This window comes from Protopterus annectens, chromosome 8.part0 (genome assembly GCF_019279795.1).
Source record: "Protopterus annectens isolate FY-2018-M chromosome 8.part0, PAN1.0, whole genome shotgun sequence".
NCBI lineage: Eukaryota > Metazoa > Chordata > Ceratodontiformes > Protopteridae > Protopterus > Protopterus annectens.
The window spans coordinates 1126670467-1126690466 of record NC_056741.1 but is presented as its reverse complement, the minus strand read 5'-3'; positions in this window follow the sequence as shown (position 1 = coordinate 1126690466).

Genomic DNA, 20000 nt, shown 5'->3' with positions numbered 1-20000 from the left:
GCATTTGAGCAGGTGTGCTGAGGTGGGCTAACAGCCACAACTCTGAGCTGAGATACCAGATGACTATAGGCTTCTGACCTTCCAAAAAACATAACTTGCCTTTTATTTATTTGTTTGTTTTTTTTTTTTTGCTTATTTATACTGTTTACTGGACTTTGTTATTACTTGGCACCTATTTTTATAATGTATTTATTTACTGTGCTAAACTACACTGTTGTAGTGCAATTGTCTGCTTTACTGTGCCTGTTAATAAAATTTTATTGCTGTTTTCACTGTCTACAAAGCTTTTTTGTCAGTTTTAATGTTTGTTAAGTATCTTCTGGTATTTTCCACTGCTTTTACGCTATCTGTTCTGCTTCCTCTGGTTTTCCTGCAAAGCAGTGTTTAAATAACTGAACTGTTAACTGTTTAAAACATTCTTTAGAGCCTATTTGCTGATTTTATGCTGTTTTAAATGTTTTTAGTATCTCAATGCTAGTTTTATGTTGCTTTAAACATTCTCTATTGTTTCCACTGAAACTAGGGCAGCTAGTAGTTGTAGCGTAGTTCATATACAGGCTTGCCGCTTCTGGAACTCTTTGTAGCGGTTTGTTTGTTCTGAGCATATTTTGCAGGCCATCTTGGATTGCAGGGTGCACTTTTGTGAGAGAACTGTGCTATTTGGGACCTGTCTAGTAAAGGAAGGCTAGTCTAGGGCTTGGAATAAGCATCATCATTGGTCCTTTTGAATTTTTTTTTCAAGTTTTTAGCTTCTGGTATTTAGGCCCTATATTCATGCATCATTCAGCACCCCGCACTGCAGTGCAGTTGTGTGCCAAAGCCAGACAGTTAAATTCAACAAATTTTATCTAAAGCCCAGGCAAAAATATCTATCTACTGAGCTCCTCCAAGATCAATTCTGAATAGCCACCCCTAGTGACAACAGTTTTCAACCTATCTTTATGGACAGCTGGACTACTCTTATTTGTCCTGCCAACCTTGTTGACTTAGGCATCTTGAGGCAGTGTGGCAATAGCCTCATGTACACAGACAGCCCTCTACTTATAACACACTCTAGTATGGAGTGCAAGAGATGTATTTAAACCAAAAATCTAGAATCCATGCTGTCTCTCACTCAAAACAGTAACACAGAGAAGGCTGTCAACTCACCCACCACAATATATTCACATAGTACCACTACTCATATACATACCACTACTCATACACATAGACATCAAACACATAAATCCACATATGTGGAGGTTCTCTCAAGAACCTTACTGAAACATCAGAGACCTCTAATACACATGACTGCTACAACTAACACAGTCCCCACAGCACCCATGACACATAGCAATATCAGTATATCATCTACCAAGCCAGTAAGGCATAACACTCATAAACCACATTTTGTTGTCACTGGAGACTCAATAGTGAGACACCTGGCTGTCCCACTAACCAGGCTGGACAAGGAAAAAGTCACAGTCAGCTGACTGTCTGGTGCCAGAATTTTTCAGATCACGCATGCACTCAGGTCTCTCAGCAACAAGTACCATTATAACTCTGTCATAGTTCTGACTGGTGTGAATGCACTGAGATGTACCTCACTGGACTATATGAAGAGAGACATGGTTGAGCGTTCAGAGTATGTGTCCCAGGAAGGTAAGTCCATAGGCTTGAGCAGCATATTACCCTCACCTAGAATGATGCACAGTATAAACAAAAAATGATTGATTTCAAAAATTGGCTCAGTCTTTGGTGCCATGCAAAGGGGATTCATTTCCTGTCAACCTGGGAAGACATGGTCAACAAACCTCACTGCTCTGCCAAAGACGGTTTGCACTTGGCACCTCTAGGCTTTCAGCTGCTGGAAAAGGATCTTGCCTCCCCCATAGTGCCTTTTTTTAAAAAAGGTCTTGAAAATATTACCAACATGAAATTAATCAATCAGAACAAAATAAGGGGCATGCTGCTAATTGCTAGGAGCTTAAACCAAAAACTGCACTCCGTGGAAGCACTTCAGTCACTAGAAGATGTAGATGTCTGTGAAGTCACAGAAACCTGGTTCAAGGCCTCAAATAATAGCCCATTCTTGCAAGGATACAATGGCTTCTACACTTTAGACTGCAAAATGAACCTGTGAAAACCAAAGGAGGCAGTGTTTAAATCTATATTAGAGATAAATTCACCTCCCATCTAGTCAGACTGGACAACTCCATGCAGATACTCTAGGTCCAGGTTACAGCGAGTAAGACCCGCATTCAAGTCATAGCCAGTTAAAGATCCCTCTCCATGGGTCATGATGCCCACAAAGCCTACTTGACCAAACTGGAGACAGTCCAAATTTTACTAAACGCACTGCTTATGGAGGATTTTAATCATCCCATCATCAACTGAGAAACCTATGCTATTCCTAATTTGCTAGCACAAAAGTTCATTGACTTTGTTAATTCAATTGCCCTGGAACAAATCACCCATACCCCAACAAGGGGAACAAACATTCTGGATCGGGTCCTCACCAACATTTCAAACAGCTGCACTGATGCAACTGTCGGACCCTCATTAGTTAAAACCGACCACAAATCAGTCAACTTCCAGTTGGTACTAATGCCAGAACTCAAAAAGGCTGAAATCAGACAATAAAACTTCACCAAGGCAAACTATACCCTCCTACATGAAGGTATAAATGCATTCCAAGCCCCATCCCATGTTGGAAGTGGTAACAATGCTAAAGCTTACACTAAAGCCCTGCACAATCACTTGCATAATTGTACAAACTCAGCTGTACCAGAAAGAATCAAAACCAGAGCTCCAAGTAAAATCAAGCTGCCATGGTGGACATACAGCATCAACAAGCTTTATAATAAGTGCAAAAAGATGCTGTCCAAGAAAACAAGGCAAGTCCCAACAATGGAGAATAACCCTTCTCTGCCTCAAAATGCAAGTAATTCAGCTAATTCAGCTTTGTGAAGGGCAGATCCTGCCTGTTATATCTGGTGGATTTCTTTGAAAATGTGACCAAGGTCATTGATGGGGGAAAAAAATCTGTGCACACAGCATACCTTGACCTGGAAAAGACTTTTGACACAATCCTACATTCAGGCATTACCGATAAAATTAGCAAACTGAATGTAAACCCATTTATTGTAAGATGGGTTGCCAACTGGCTCACAAACTGGATATACACTATGAAAGTGGGTGACTTCACATCAACCAGCAGACCTGTTACCATTGGGGTGCTCCAGGGGTCAGTGCTGGCCCCTTACTCTTTGGTATATACTTCTCAGAAGTTCAGGTCAAACCTAAGGGGTTGTGGCTGACCAAGTTTGCAGACGACTGAAAACTAGGTGCAATTATTGAATCCCCAAATGATGTGAGTATACTCCAAGAGGGTCTCACACAAACCAATGACTAATGTATTAGTCATTTTCTCAAACTGAATGCAAACAAATGCATCAGCAGTCCCTTTGGCACAAGCAATGTCCCTTCACACTATCAGATCAACAACAATACCCTAAGTACCAATGAAGTAGTAAGGGACCTGAGATCACAAGTTGACTGTGACCTTAACTTCAACCACTATATGTCTACTGTAGTAAGGAAAGTTCTCTACATAGCACACTTGATTAGTAAAGGCATCACCTCAAGAGCAAAAGAAGTTATAATCTTCTATACTCTGAACTTGTTGGCTCATAACTGACTATAATGCCCAGTTTGGCACCATACTAAGTACCTGTAGCAATTAGACAGACTTCAGAAGTTACTAACAAAGAAGATCAAGGGGCTCCAACATGTGCTTTACACAGACCACTAATATCCCTGTAACTATACTCCATAATGTATAGACTTCTTAAGGGAGACTTATGCCTGGCCTACAGAGCAAACGGAGACCCAAACCTAATGAACTTGCTGCATATCAATAAATCAAATGCGACTAGGGCTACCCATTGCAGGAATGTAAATATGCCATGCAACTTAAATAGAAAATGCCCGAGGGACAGCATTATCTCACAACAACTGCTGCATTATTGAAACAGGCTACCGATTCATATGAAACAGAGCACCTTTATGACACAGTTTAAGAGGAACCTGGATGAATGGATGCGGCACCAATAATTCTTACTGGAAATAGACACCAAAACTTTCCTGGACATGGTTGTCATCACTAAATGCAATATTGGTATTGACTAACATTTCTATGGTATTAAATTGGGATGAAATGGCTAGGCTTAAAATGTCCTCCGGTTCAATAGCCTTGTTATCTCCTATGATCCTATGATAAGGCACCCCTTACATGTTTTATGTACAAGTACAGTAATTGTGAGGTCTATAATGGTGAACTGCTGAGCAAGCTACTGCTATACTACAAAATCTCCCAAAGTGCATTCATTCATTCACACATTGCTCTGCACATTGCTGGAATGAAGACTGATACATAGGCCCATATATATATATATATATATATATATATATATATATATATATATATATATATATATATATATATATATATATATATATATATATATATATATATGGTTCTAGGTCATAAGATCGACAGCCACTTTCACCGACAACAGAAACATCGACACCACATTATCGACAAACCATAAACACGACACCTCACATGCCCGACAAACAAGTAACCGACGGTCCACAAACACGAAACCCCATACACTGCACACACCACAATAACAACAATCAACTAACAAAACACATCCCCTATCCAAAAACCACACACAGAACACAAGCACACCAAAATCCTCACAAACCCACACTAAACCTCACACACACAACTATGTACAACCCTAACCCAAACCCTTACCCTAAGGTCCGTCACTATCGCACACTCAGCTAACCCGCGCCCTAACCCTAACTCACTTAACCCACCCCTAACCCAAAAATACCACTACAAGACACTTACATAACCCGGCCCTAACCCTAACTCACTTAACCCGCCCCTAACCCAAAAAACTGCCACTACCAAGACACTTACCTAACCCGCCCTAACCCTAACTCACTTAACCCGCCCCTAACCCAAAAATACCACTACCGCACACTTACCTAACCTGCGCCCTAACCCTAACTCACTTAACCCACCCCTATCCCCACAGACTGTCACTATCCACACTTACCTTACTCGCACCCTAACGTCCGTCACCACCGCATACTCACACAGCCTTCTTTCCAACTCACTATCCCTGGCGTCGGCGTGTTCATCCGTAGCGTCGGTCTTCCGAGTGTCGATCATCTGGCGCCCGCTAATCCGTTGTCGGTTATATCGGCTGTCGATCTTCTAACCTAGACCCATATATATATATATATATATATATATATATATATATATATATATAGGCATGTGGAATGAAGATTGATACATAGGCCCATACACACACACACACTCACACACACACACACACACACACACACACACATATATATATATATATATATATATATATATATATATATATATATATATTTATAATTTTATTTATTTTACATTTGTTGACTGGGCTAGTCTAACTGGATACATGTCCATTTTCAGTAGAGGCCCGGGGAGATAAGCTTCACTACAGATAAATGAAAAACTTAGTAATCAATATATAAAATAAGATTAAATAAAAATATTCATATTAAAACAAGCAGTTTCAGTTACATCGACACAAAAGAAAAAAAAACAGGAAAAGATAACTAAATAGCAGAATTAATTATATAAAAAAATACAATATTACAGGTTAAAACATAGTATTCTGTGAGGATAAGCAAAGAACTTGTAGAGCAAGAATGCTTATACAATACAATATGCAGTAATAAAATATAGATAAATAGAAAGACTAAGGTCAAGAGAGGAGGCCGGTTAAGTATATACAAAATATAAAAGGAAAAAAACAAATATATTCTTCAGTAGGAAATGTAAAGGGAGACTGGGCACAGTGTAGTTTGGGAGGAAATCAGTAATTTATAGGTAAAGAAAATATATAATAGTTTATGAGTAGTGAGGGATAGGCAGAGCGAAGTTTAATTGGGTGGATAGTAGCCTAGTCCGGTTTAGTACAGGGGCATAACCAGGGTGTTCTAAGGTAGGGTTTTAGTCTGTTTTTGAAGAGTAATAAAGAGGGAAGAGAGGAAAGGTCGCTGGGGGGAAGATTCCAGGTTTTTCCAACAGCATTAGAGAAGAGAAATTCACCAGCTTTGTTGTTAGGTTTAGAAGTATATAAAAGATTTTTGTGTGAGGAACGCAGTGATTTCAGATTTATGTATGGAGTGATGAGGGTAGATAGACTAGGAGTACAGGAAGGTTTATAAAGAGTTTTATGAGCGATGGTTAGTTGATAGAATTTAATCACGTTTTGTAGTTCAAGCCATCCAAGCTGCTTTATATTTATGCAGTGGTGGGTTCTGTAAGGGTTACCTGTTGCAAATCTAGCGAAGTTATTGTAGGAAGTTTCCAGTTTGCTGAGGTTATTTTTAGAAAGGTTAGTGAAAATATGTGAGGCATAGAGGAGGGTAGAGATTAGATGAGTATGTGCTATGGTTGTTCTAGCTGTAGGAGAAAGGTAAGATTTAATTCTATAGAGGGAGCCAAGTTTTTTGTTGACAGTTTTTATTGTATTGTTGATATGGATGTCAAAGTTCAAATTGTTATTAATGGTGATTCCCAATAGTTTGGTAGATGTGTCGGGTGATATAATGGTGCCATTAGTGGATATAACTGAGAAATCAAGTGGAAAGGACTTGTGGGTTGGATTAAAGAGGAGGAGTTTAGTTTTATTGGGGTTCAAAAGAAGACAATGTTGTGCAAACCATTGTTCAACCATGTTAAATACTTTCTGGGTAAGAGAGAGAAGTTCAGATGTGGATCTGGCTGAGCATATAAGTGTCGAGTCATCAGCATATTGTATGCATGTGGCTTGGGGGATGGCTAGATGAAGGTCATTAATAAATATTAAGAAGAGGAGATGTCCTAGTATGGACCCTTGAGGGACACCATGGGTAACTGGTTGGAAGGTAGAAAGAGTCTTGTGCCAAATAACTGCCAGTTGTCTTTTATCTAGGTAGGACTGGAACCATTTTTTAGAAGGTGCATCAAATGATAGTGATTCTAGTATGTTGAGGAGAATCTGATGATTGACCATGTGAAATGCTTTAGACAGGTCAATGAATAGCACTGAGGAAAGGTTATTAAGGTTACTGTTTCTATTAATATAATCTGTGAAGGAAAAGAGGGCAGTGGTAGTGCTGTGTGAAGGTCTGAAACCATGTTGACAGCTAGAAAGTAAGTTATTTTGGGTGAAGTGGTCAAGTAATTGCCTATGGATACATTTCTCCATGATTTTTGCTAGGGTGGAGAGAAGGGCAATAGGATGGTAGTTGGAGAGCTCATTTGAGTTTCCACCTTTATGGAGGGGGATAATATGAGAGACTTTCAATAGGCTAGGTATGTGACCTTTGGTAATAGTCCTATTGATCAGAATGGAAACAGGATAAGCTATTGCTTTGGCTGATAGCTGTAGAAAATCAGCAGGTAGTTGATCTGCTGAGGGAGAGCATGGTTTTAGTTTTTGTATGAGGGTTTGAATGTATGTGGTTGGGACAGGTTGTAACTGAAAAGGAGGGGGTGAGGTAGAGTTGTAGGTAGGTAGAGTGAAGCTATTAGGTGATAGCTGACTAGCCAGTATTTGGATAGTATTAGTAAAGAAGGTATTGAATGTATTGGCTGTATTTATGGGATTAGTATGGTCAGTATCTTGAGGGTTAGGTGTGGTGGATTGACCTGGGTGGAGTAGTTGGTTAATGCTAGTCCATAATTTTTGAGGGTTGTTTTGATTAGTTTGTTGGAATTGTAGGTAGTAATTTCTTTTATCAGAGAGTATAGCTTTTTCCGTGTCATTTCTTAACTGTCTAAAGGTTTGTTGGTCAACAGGGTTTTTAGTCATTCTCCATTTGTCTCAGTGTTTATTTCTAAGGTACATTTTGTGTTTGGTTACTTTTGAAAGCCATGGGGAAGACTTGGTTTTAACTCTAATTAGTCTGGTTGGAACATGTTAGCTGAGAATTGCCAGAAAGTTAAAGTTAAAGTACTTGATGGCTTCTTCTAGAGGGAGGTATTTTAAGGGAGACCAATTACATGCTCTTAGTTCATTTTCAAATAGCTCAGGGTTAAAGTTCTTTTTGGAGCTGATGTTTTTGACAGATTTAGGATTAGGAGTATGGGTTTTCTGCCTGAATAATATAGGTAAATGAATGGTCACTTATATCATCAGGGAAGGTTCCTGAATCATAGTTGTGAGGGTGATGGTTTATGAGAATCCAGTCTAATATTCTAGCTTTCTGGTTAGTTTATTTAATCCTGGTAGGGGATGTAATAGTTTGAGTAAAACCATATAGGTTAATATGGGTTGTAGGGAGGCTGCTGCAATAGCAGTTCCAGTCAATGTTTATATCTCCTAGGATTATGGTTTCTTGAGGCAAGTATTGGGATAGCCAGCAAATAATATTTTCCATGGTGGCAATGTTATTACCGGGAGGAAGATACATCAGATGATATAGATGGATTTGGCATTGTTAATATGAAGTTTGGAGATGAGAATTTCTGCATTGAAATCAAGAGGTATTTTACAGTTGTAGGTGGTTAACTGTAGGCCTGATTTAAATAGAATAGCTACCCCTCCTCCTTTCTTGGCTACTCGGTCGAGTCTTAGTATGTTATATCCAGGTGGAAGGAATTAATTGTCTTTGGTAGAAGGTTTTAACTATGTTTCTGTTAAGCAGAGGATATCAATGGAATATACTTCTAGTAAAGCTTGGAGTTAAGGTATTTTGTTGTTTATGCTACATATATTAAGATGGGCTACTTGGAGGGAGTTAAATGTTTTGCTAAGGGGATTGATTGGGAAGGGATTTTGGCTGTGGAGAGCACTAGGAGTATTTGTTGGGACTGGGTTAGGGTGGATATCTCCATCTTTTATAGAGAGTAGTAATCCTATATAGCTTGGGTTAGGGAATTTGTTGTATAGAAGTAGATTTCTTGAGATTAAGGGTGTAATATTTCATATGTTGTATTCTATGATACTTTGCAAGTAGGTATTTAGGTGAAGTTGTTATGTTAGCATGGTTAAGGTGGAGTGAAAGGGATAGAGCATTGGTTTCCTTGTTAAGATAGAGATGTTCTAGATGTAGTGTATATTCGTAGGAAGTAAGTAAGTAGACAAAAAATAGAGGAAGAAGTAGTAGTAGTGTAAATAGAGGTAGGATAATTAATGGGGTGGGAGATTTATACATTGTGCAGATTTACTCTTAGATATATGTAGGCAAAAATTTGGAAGTAAAAAGGGTGAGGTTGGGGAAATGTGAAGGTTGTGGTAAGGCGGAAGGGAGTGTTAAGAGAAGGTAGATATAACAGAAGATGAAATGTGGTAGAGTGTTGTGAGAGTGATAGGAGAAGGAAGAGGTGTGAATAGTAATTACTGGAAGTAATTGGAAGAGGAAGAGGTGTGGTTAAGTAAGTATAAGAGTAGGACCCCTGGGGGTGGGTGGGAATTGGGGGTAGGGAGGGGAGTAGAGTGAGCCTGCAGGGTGAATGGAGAGGGTTGAAAAAGCTTCAGATGCAGTTGTAGAAAACAATCAGCAAGACTGACTCCAGAAGGTAAGTTAGACAAGACAGAAGTGGGAAAAGATAGTGAGAAGTAAGCCTAAAAGAGGTGAGTGTGGACAGTAGAAGTAGAGGGTAAAGTGAGAGGATTGAATGGTAGTTAAGGAACAGCAGGAGAAATTATTGTAAGTTCAGAGCATAAGAGACAAGAAAGAGAGAAAAGCTGGGGTGAGGAGCCCCCTAGTGTACAGTTCTGGTAATTGCAAGGCTGATAAGAGAGGGAGTTGAAGGACAAACAAGAAAAAGGTTGCTGGACAAAGGGGGTTTTAAAGGGGGGATGGGAAGAGAGAGTATGAGGTACGGCGGGGGGGGGGGTAGAGGCTGCTGGCTGTCCTAGCTCAGGACTTTCTCTAACCATGTAGTATAGGTACAATAGTAGAAAGACTTTCTGGCAGGAATTATTCCACAAGCATACTTTGCTGGTGCCCTTTGGAGAGGTATTGTAGGGTGGATTATTCAGTGAGTTGAGCCTCCGATAAGTTGGAGAGGGTCCATTATTCTCCTAAAAACTAGTGCAGGTAGCACAAGATGGGCAGGTAACTTGAGGAGGCAAGAGAGAGAAGGTAGGGATGAGAAACAGTAGATTTCAGATAGCAAGTTAAGCTTACTCATACATTACACTAGTTAATCAGTGACACATCCTTAATAGCAAATTACATTTCTATAGAACCCCAGCTCTATAGAAAATGGGCTAAGCATTCACAAAAACAGTATCAGGAGATAGCAATTATGTCAATCAAACACTTGTTCCTTCGGCAACGAAAAAACAAACTTAAACAAACCACCGCTAGCTCCGGAACAATTTTAATAAAATTATTGATAATAATTAATAACAATAGTCAGGTACATTGAGTGCCTCAACAATAAACAATGTAGAGACACTTATTATTAGTTGAAATATTTAATTTTATCTCTTATATTGTAAGCATGCATGATGTAAGTTTTTGATGTTCAGATTTAGTACCTTGGAGTTGTCGTGCTTTGTATTAGTGGTCACTACCTTAGCACACTTCTTTGGAGGGCAGGAATTTGGTACATATTTATCCGTACTATATATATATATATATATTTTTTTTTTTTAATGAATATTAAGTGAATTGTTTTCATTGCGAATAATTTATCATATTGTATAGGTTTCCAGCTTGTAGCATCCATAGGTCTGATTCAATTAAGTTTACATTTACATTTTTATATTTGATGATTTGTATATCACATTTCGGTCAACCTTATTTTTAAAAGAACGGTACCTTTAATTGTTTCATTAGGGTATTGGGGGCATGTTTAACAGTTGTAGGTATTTAATGATTAATTGTAATGGTGCAAATGTTTTTATTTATCTGAGGAAGTTAGTGGAAGATGCTAATGAAAAGCTTTGGATTATAGCTTAATAAACACTTTTTCTTATCATTTGAGCGTGTCGGATTGGACTGTGTTGTTATCCCGGCTCCCGGAGCTAGCGGTGTTTTTTTTAAATCAAACACTTGTTGTCAACAATGTATTACTCTATATTGCTATAGTGCAGTACCCATTTTAAAGTAGCACTAAATTAAATAAAGCAATTGAAAATGATTAAGTATTTAACTACAGTATTAGTAAGACATGTTAAATCGTATCTACAGGTGCTATGTTCAAACTACAGTAGTAGTCCATCATGTAAACATTTCCTTCAAATGCTGTGCTAACACTTCTTCAGTACTGGGTCGGTCTGTGGGGAGGATTTGAGCATCAGGGTAAAATAAAAGTAGTATTTAGTGTTATACAAAAGCCTTTTACAGGCTTTGGGGACCCATATATTAGCAAGTACCCTCAGAAAAGGCCCGCTTGATTGGGAGTGAAAAAATATATAGTTTAATATCAGTTTTACTGTATGCCAAGCTTAAAGTCGGCTTTCAGCTGTACAGAGGCAATCAATTCTTAATGCCGACTTTCAGCTGCACAGAGTCAGTACTGCAGGCTATGTGTATATATATATATATATATATATATATATATATATATATATATATATATATATATATATATATATATATATATATATATAGGCATGTGGAATGAAGATTGATACATAGGCCCATATATGTATATTTTATATATATATATATATATATATGGGTCTATCTGAGTTCATCGACATGTTAAAATGTCGAAAACGAATTAACCGACACGAGAATGTCGAAAGTCACGTCACCGACGCCAGAAGATCGACGAGGCAGAAGACCGACGGAAGAAGACACCGACGCTGAGAAGCTGCGATGGGGTAAGGATATGTAAGTCTGCGGTAGTGACGGACGATAGGGTGCGAGTAAGGTAAGTGTGCGATGCTGGTGTTTAGTAGGGGTAGGGGTGGGATAAGTGAGTTAGGGTTAGGGGGCGGGTTAGGTGAGTGTGCGAGTAAGGTAAGTGTGCGATGTTGGTGTTTTGTAGGGGTAGGGGTGGGATAAGTGAGTTAGGGTTAGGGCGCGGGTTAGGTGAGTGTGCGAGTAAGGTAAGTGTGCGATGTTGGTGTTTTGTAGGGGTAGGGGTGGGATAAGTGAGTTAGGGTTAGGGTTAGGGCGCGGGTTAGGTGAGTGTGCGATAGTGACGGACCTTAGGGTAAGGATTTGGGTCAGGGTTGTGGATAGTTGTGTATGTATGGGTTAGTGTTTGTTTGTAAGGATTTTGGTGTGCTTGTGTTGTGTGTGTGAGTGTTGGATAGGGGATGTGTTTTGTTTGTTGGTATGTTGTGTCGGGTGTATGCGATGTCGTGTTTGTGAACTGTCGATCTTCTGGCGTCGGTTATATGAGTTTCGCTGTTTTGGTGTCGGTTATTTCGTTTTTGGTATTTTAAAATGTCGATGAACTCAGATAGATCCATATATATATATATATATATATATATATATATATATTTATATATATTTATATAGGCATGTAGTCAAGGAAATCGTTCAGCAGCTTACCTCACTTCCTGATTGTAACACAGCACTGCCTGGTTTAGTGTCTTGCTCAGAGTCACACAGCAGGCAAATGAAGACGGAGGAAATCAAACACCAAGTACAAAAAACAGCTTGTTAACCATTCATTGCCTTAATCATCTCTTAGCAGTATTTATTCCATTATGGTGTACACCAAACACCGAGTAACAGAAGTTGTATTCAGTTTCTTAATAAGAAGTCTGTCAGGTCGGTATATGAATCACTGTGCACACTACATCCCTGTCCAAATTACAGCTAGTACGTAGTTTGGATAATGACTCTAAATCCTGCCATGATTTATTTTCTTACCCTATACATATCTCATTAATTCGGAGAGAAAATGTACACATCTCTTGTTATTGTATGGAAAATGAAGACAGTTATGGCATATTTTTTGTATGGAGATATGTTCATAGTTTAAATTGAGGCAATATATATATGCATTCTTACAATGCCCTGTGCTTTAATAAACATACGGATGTTTCAGTGGTGGAGTTTCAGTGTGGAAGGGATAAGAATCTTCTATAACATTTATAGTTCACATGCTGGTATCACCTATGGAAATATGACTGCATACTTTAAAATAAACTCCTCTTCCACTCCGTGTGTGCTTTTCTGATACTGAAAGTTACAAGTGGGTAATTCTACACTCTGCCACAATAGTAAAAAGATAAAGATTTCACAGTATCTATACATTATGGCAACCTGCTTATACTTATGGCCGTCTAAGTGTCAGCATCAACCTAAGCAATTTCCTCAGCCACCTGTCACTGATGTCAGTTACTTATCACCTTAATATAGACAGGAGACATTTATAGCAATGTGGTTGGTCAGGACACTAAGAAAGAAATATGAGAGAGAACAGTGAGTTAAGGTGTCTAAGGAAGATAAGGCTGAACTGCATTTCTTTTAGCCAAGAGTATTTTTCTTGTAGAAGGATACCAAGAAACTGGTCAGGCACTGGTGACTATTATTCCATTTCTTTTCTAAGGTTTATATTTAGAACAGCTGCAGTTTAGAATCAAGGGATTTCAGCAAAATACAAATACAAGCATATTATCTCTTATCATGTGTATTGTAATTTTTGACTACAATAATGTATTTAGCAAGCATATACAAGAAAATTAACAGGCATATGAGAAACCAGATTAAATTAGTTAACACCCACTATATTGATTTATTTTTAGCCATATATAACAATTCTGTTCCATTTACATGTACCAGCTAATCTTTTGTGAACTAAAACATGAAAGAAGTTATCTTCCTTGTTCAGTGTTTGTGTCAGAATGGAAACAAGGTCATGACAGATAAGATATAAAGTAATGTGATCTCATCCAAAGACTAATTCTGTACTTTATCTGATTGATCTGAGTTCATCACATTTTTTTCTTCTTTTTAAGCAGAGGCAGAAATTATCTTACTTAACAATACCAGTGTTCTGCTGTAGTTTTTCTGAGAAATACAGACTGTGTGCAGCATGCATTGCAACAAACCGAAATGTTCCAAAAGCAACATACTGCAAAAGAATAATTGATTAGACTTAAACTGTAGACATTAGTGCTGCTGAGAAAAAGAGATCAAATGCCTAAAACAGAGAGGAAGCAAGATTAGACAACCTTTGAACTACCTTTGTCACAACAGTCATAGTACTGAACTACTCCAGCTCAAGCTGAAACATTATTCCATTTGCTTTAAGAGGTACAACAAGCAGCTAATAGTCCTTGTACTGTAGAAAATTAGAGATAGCAGGGTTATGAATGATAATTTTAAATTCTTTAAGTTTGTTTAACTGTAACACAATTCTGACAGCATTCATTAACATGTTATGCTTGCTCAAATTTAAATCTTATATTTTCAAACCAGAATTATGTCCAACCTTAAAGATTCAATTTTCTTGCAAATAACTACTTCATCTTTATAGATATTGATATAGCAGATTTACAATGCAATTTATGGAAGGTGGGTTACATTTGAAACTGATCATGCACTTATTTAAGTTCTTATACATGACAGCAGTATGTGAGGAATCTGTGTGGGCTGTCCACTATTTTCATGGAGCTCTCAAATTAAAACAGAATGATATGTACTTCCGGTATAGTATTGTTTAAAGTGATCAAGATACTGAGACCTCTGATACAATACTTTGATGGAATGGGTCATAGTGAGATGCATTTTATGACTTTTGAAACTCAGCTGTTGATCACTATCCAAAATCCTAACTAAAATAAAGTTTTCTTATTCAAAACACTATTAGAATGTGAAAGATGCAAGCACCTTATAAGCATTCAGTTAGAGATTAATGTATTTCTGTAGGGTTCTACTACAAGAGCTTGAGTCTCAAGTGTTTAAACTCCCCTGTGTTAAAGTCAGATACTCAAACATTTTGCAGCTCATGTATGGTGTTGCTCACACTTGAAGTCAAATACGAGACTGGACAAGCAGCTGAGGGGATGGAGTGCTGTTCAGTCTCAAAATAGAGTATATTTTTGGGAAGCAACTGTGGGGAGGGAGTAGGAGGGAGGTTAATATGGAGCAGAAGGGAGGATTTTAGGTTTAATGAGCAATTGGGAAATTTAGGTTTAGGGAAGGGGTGTTTGGAAGTTTATGTTTAAGGAGTGGGAAAGGAGTTTTAATGTTAGGGACTGATCTGCAAATTACGTTCAGGAAGGGGGGTTTGTAGTTTTACGTTTAGATAGGGAAAAGAGTCTTTAGCATTAGGGATGGGAACTTGAAGTTTATGGTTAGGGACAGGGTGGGAGTTTTAGGCTTAGTGTTTAGGTTCTGATAGGGCTATCTAGTATATAGAATAACATTTGGGAAGGCTATACAGGAATAGGAAATCAGGTTAGTGGAATAGCAAACACTTGCTTTTTAGAACAAGTGGCAGTCAGAGGGTGTGTCTGGAACTATTAGCATGCAAGTAGATCCCTTTCTTCAGCAGTCATTTTACAACAATCCAGTTATGCTGTGTATAATTAGAAGCAAATCAAGTCATTCACTTTGTGGTGATATTATCAAGTCCTATTTTATTATAATAAAATTAAGTGCACTGCAAAATAAAACATAATTGAGAGTTGTTAACTATGGAAACAACATAAAGATCAACTTAAACATTTAAGTAAATAACTGAATAATTGCTGTAGTCATAGAAAATGTACAGGTGTGCAAGACAGGTGATACATACACACATACACGTGCACGCACACACACACACACACACACACACACACACACACACACACACACACACACACACACACAGACACACACACACATGCACACACACACACACACACACACACACACACACACACACACACACACACACACACACACACACACACACACACACACACACCTAAACTGTATATCTACCTACCTATATGAGTGTATCATCATTTCCCAAATGGACGAAATACCTAACAAAAAACATCAATCTTTTTTGATCGAATCTAAAAAGATTGAATAGGGCAAAAAAGAGTAAAAGGCAAATCTTTTTGCAAGTAGTAAAGCTACCTACACTCTTACACACTCTGTATAGTATATTTAACAACAACTCCAAGATCACATGACAGTGGGGTAAGTAGCCATTCTCAATACCTATTATTCTGTGATCTAAAGCATCCAAAAGGTCAAAAAAGAGGCTTATAAGAACATTTGATTTTATAGACTGCAGCCATATCATAGATAGATATATAATATATCTAACTATATATCTATATCTATATCTATATCTATCTATCTATCCATCTATCTATCTATCTATCAATCTATCAATCTATCTATCTATTTATATATCTATGTATCTATCTATCTATCTGTCTATCTAGATGCCAAGACTTAACTAATGTGCAAATAACTCATCTGTTTCTTTTTTGTGAGCTCACCTGTGTCCAGGTTGTGGCTGAAGAGGGTCTGTAGACCAGCCCACTTACATTTATATATATATATATATATATATATATATATGTGTGTGTGTGTGTGTGTGTGTGTGTGTGTGTGTGTGTGTGTGTGTGTGTGTGTGTGTGTGTGTGTGTGTACATATAATTAATTTATTTATACATATAAATAAAGTTTAATTATTTGTGAAGATATATAATAAATGCATTTTGAGAGTAATTTTGAATTTATAGGGAAAAACCTTGATAAACCAATTATACCTTATAGCAATTATGTCACTTCAATTCTTATTTGTCCCCTTATGTAATTTTACTAGTTATGTGAAGAAAAGTGACACATCCCTCACCAACTGAAGTATAAGTTTTAATATCAACTGAAGAGAGGAATCTGCTGTTTGCACTTAGATTGCCTTATCTAAGGCCTTAATTAAAGCCAAAAGTTGAATATGTCATGTGTATCTTTATGCAGATAATAAGCGCAGTCAGCTTAACTACATGCTTATGCTAATGTCATGAATAATTAAATTCTTTATTGTTTCTGCTTTTCTTTTCTTATTTTTTTTTCTTTCAGTCTTTCTTTCCTGTTTGAGCTTTCTTATCAACTCCGTATGTCTACACGTTATTTTATTTTTTGCCAAGGCGCTGATGTTCTCTTTTCAACATATGAACATAGCTGTATAGGTTCTTATATATCAAAGTCTGCTTAAACATAGAAATACACTTATCCATGTGTATGAGCTTGTGCCTTGTGCAATAAATACATCAGTAAATAAATACATATATACATACATCAATCAATAAATAAAGGTTTGTTTGAAGAAGATAGAATTATAAATGTAACCTGAATGTTTCTTCATGATACAATTATATTAGTATGATACAATTATATTAGTAATATATAATATTACCCTTACACTCATGCTAGGTTGAATCTTTCCTCACTTCCTACTTGTAAACTGTAGTCTAACTGCACTGCCATGGCGATTCTACATTAATGTTTAAGTACCTCCAGTTTGCTTTCCATGCCTCTGAGCAGACAGGCAGCTAGTTGCTTTGCAGCAGCTGTGCTGTGGCAAGTTATTTCTGTAGGAAGAGGTTAATCAAAAATTGAGGGTAAGGAAATTGTGAGATCAGTTGTGCTACAGTGAAACTGTTTCATTTCCACACTTTCTGATAGCATGAAAGAAATACTGTTTCACATTCATTTTTTTACTTTTGTTGATTTGAAAATAAATCATATCAGTGCTAGAATGACAGCTGTTTTGTATATAACATATCTAGATTCTTTTGCAACATTCATTTTTTACTGCAAATACAAAAGAATCACCAGCACCACTGAATCACAGGTAAGAGAACATCAGCAACCTATAATCAAAAAGGAGAAGACAACAAAATGGAAATAAAAAAGGGAAAAATGATAACTCCTACCCAATTAAAATGAGTGGAAAATTATGTGGAGACACACATCATCTGTGTGTAGCATGCAGAATGACTCTGACCCAGGGTTCCCAGCTAAAGCGAATTCTTTGAAAAGAAATCCTCTAAAAGCAGTTGATACACATATCATTCAGCAGAATATTTGTTGTTGACATTAAATGTGGTTCTGGAGATTTCCAGAAGTTAGTGACGTTTTATTTATTTATTTATTTATTTATTTATTTATTCATTCATTGATCTATCTATCTATCTATCTATCTATCTATCTATCTATCTATCTATCTATCTATCTATCTATCTATCTGTTTATGTCTTTAGTTTTAGTTGGAGGTAAGTACAATAAAATCATACGGTGGCCAAAATGCATGCCATCTTGACCCCAAACCTACAAAGTATAGACTCAGGGTTAAAGACAGGGAGGATCCCTGTATCCAAAAATGTGTTTCTAATCTCATAAATCCAACCCACATCTCCTCTGTGAAAACTCTTGCTAGCTTAGATGCGATGTAGAAAATTGTGAATGAACATCGCCAGCTGAAATACTGTACTTACAAGATCGAGTAGCATACTTATACACAAGTAAGATTTTGGACTTTTCCTGAGAAGATGTCTGACAGGATAAGTCAACCTCACAACTAAACCTGCAACTATTTGACCATGTCTGATTCCTGTTTTAAGGGATTCCATAAACAAAAGTTATCAAAATCATATCAATGGCTGACTTGCCACTCACACCCAAAATTAAATGACCAAATCATATCACTGATTGCTTGACTCCATGCTATATTTCAGTCAGCTGGTCTGATTCTTAAAAATGCTGTCATCATCATCATCATCAGCCCCATTTTTCACATTTTTTCATGGGGTCTGGGTGTCACATAACTGCAATCAAATCAACTAGATCTATGAACCTATGCACCTATTCACCTATAAAACTATGAACAGTGTCTATACCACTGAGTGCCTTGTGTATCATGCCATATCCTGACTCATCTGCCCATGAATCTTTGCCCATGAAACAAACAGCCATTAAATATATACTCTCAAAAGCATGGTCCTCTTCTATAGAGATGCTAACTCTCTAAATGGAAACTGCAGTTTTGTAAAGAGAGGGCCAGGGATATCAAGGTCCACTCTGTCTCCCACCTCTCCACTACTCCCTTTCAGTGCATTCCTAATGATGGGATCCAACTATCACCAAATATCGATAGAGTACTGGTTGCTCTCCCACCACCAAGATTAATCCTCTCCCACAGCTCACCCTTATTTTCTACTTGCTTAAGTAACATTACCTTCCAAATTGATGCTTTACTATGGTTTCTCAGCTTACGTAGTACCAATAATCCTGCTACTTTCAGATATAAGTAGTACTATGTTTTGTCAATGCCCCCTCTCTTGTATAGTCATAGAATTAATATATTTTAAGCTTACAGGTTAAAATTTTTATAGCCTATATCATAAAAAATAGTTCAGCTTCATACCTCCCAACTTTGAAGATTTACACATGGAGCTATGATTTTTCCCTGTGGATTAAAGCTTGCTTCCCTAAGATGTACCGATGCATCTCATAAAGTAAGAGCTGTTTAAGGAGGCATATATTATTAAATAACTGAACTACATGTATACAATGATTTGCTTGCATTAAGTATATGAGTACTACTCCTGAAAACATTGGATTATTAAAAATAACAAAACTTTCCTCTTATGACCTTCTGTTATGATTTTTAAAAGCCATCACTATTACTATAATACTCAAAGAGATATGCCCAGGATTTTCTCTGCAACCACAATGGTAGGAGGTTTTTAGTATTTCACTCAATGCTAGTAAGCAGTAAGGTAAATGCATGTGAAACTACTAGAAGAATGGATGGGGAGACAGGAGACAGAGGTCAGTCATGCAACTGATACCACTGTGACCAAGAAGACATACACTTTCCTCCTGAGAGACAAAGACAGGAAAGACAGGCCGTTGATGAGAGCTCTTCCAATATGAAAAGAATACTATTAAACAGTGCTTCTTTGTGTGTGTGTGTGTGTGTGTGTGTGTGTGTGTGTGTGTGTGTGTGTGTGTGTGTG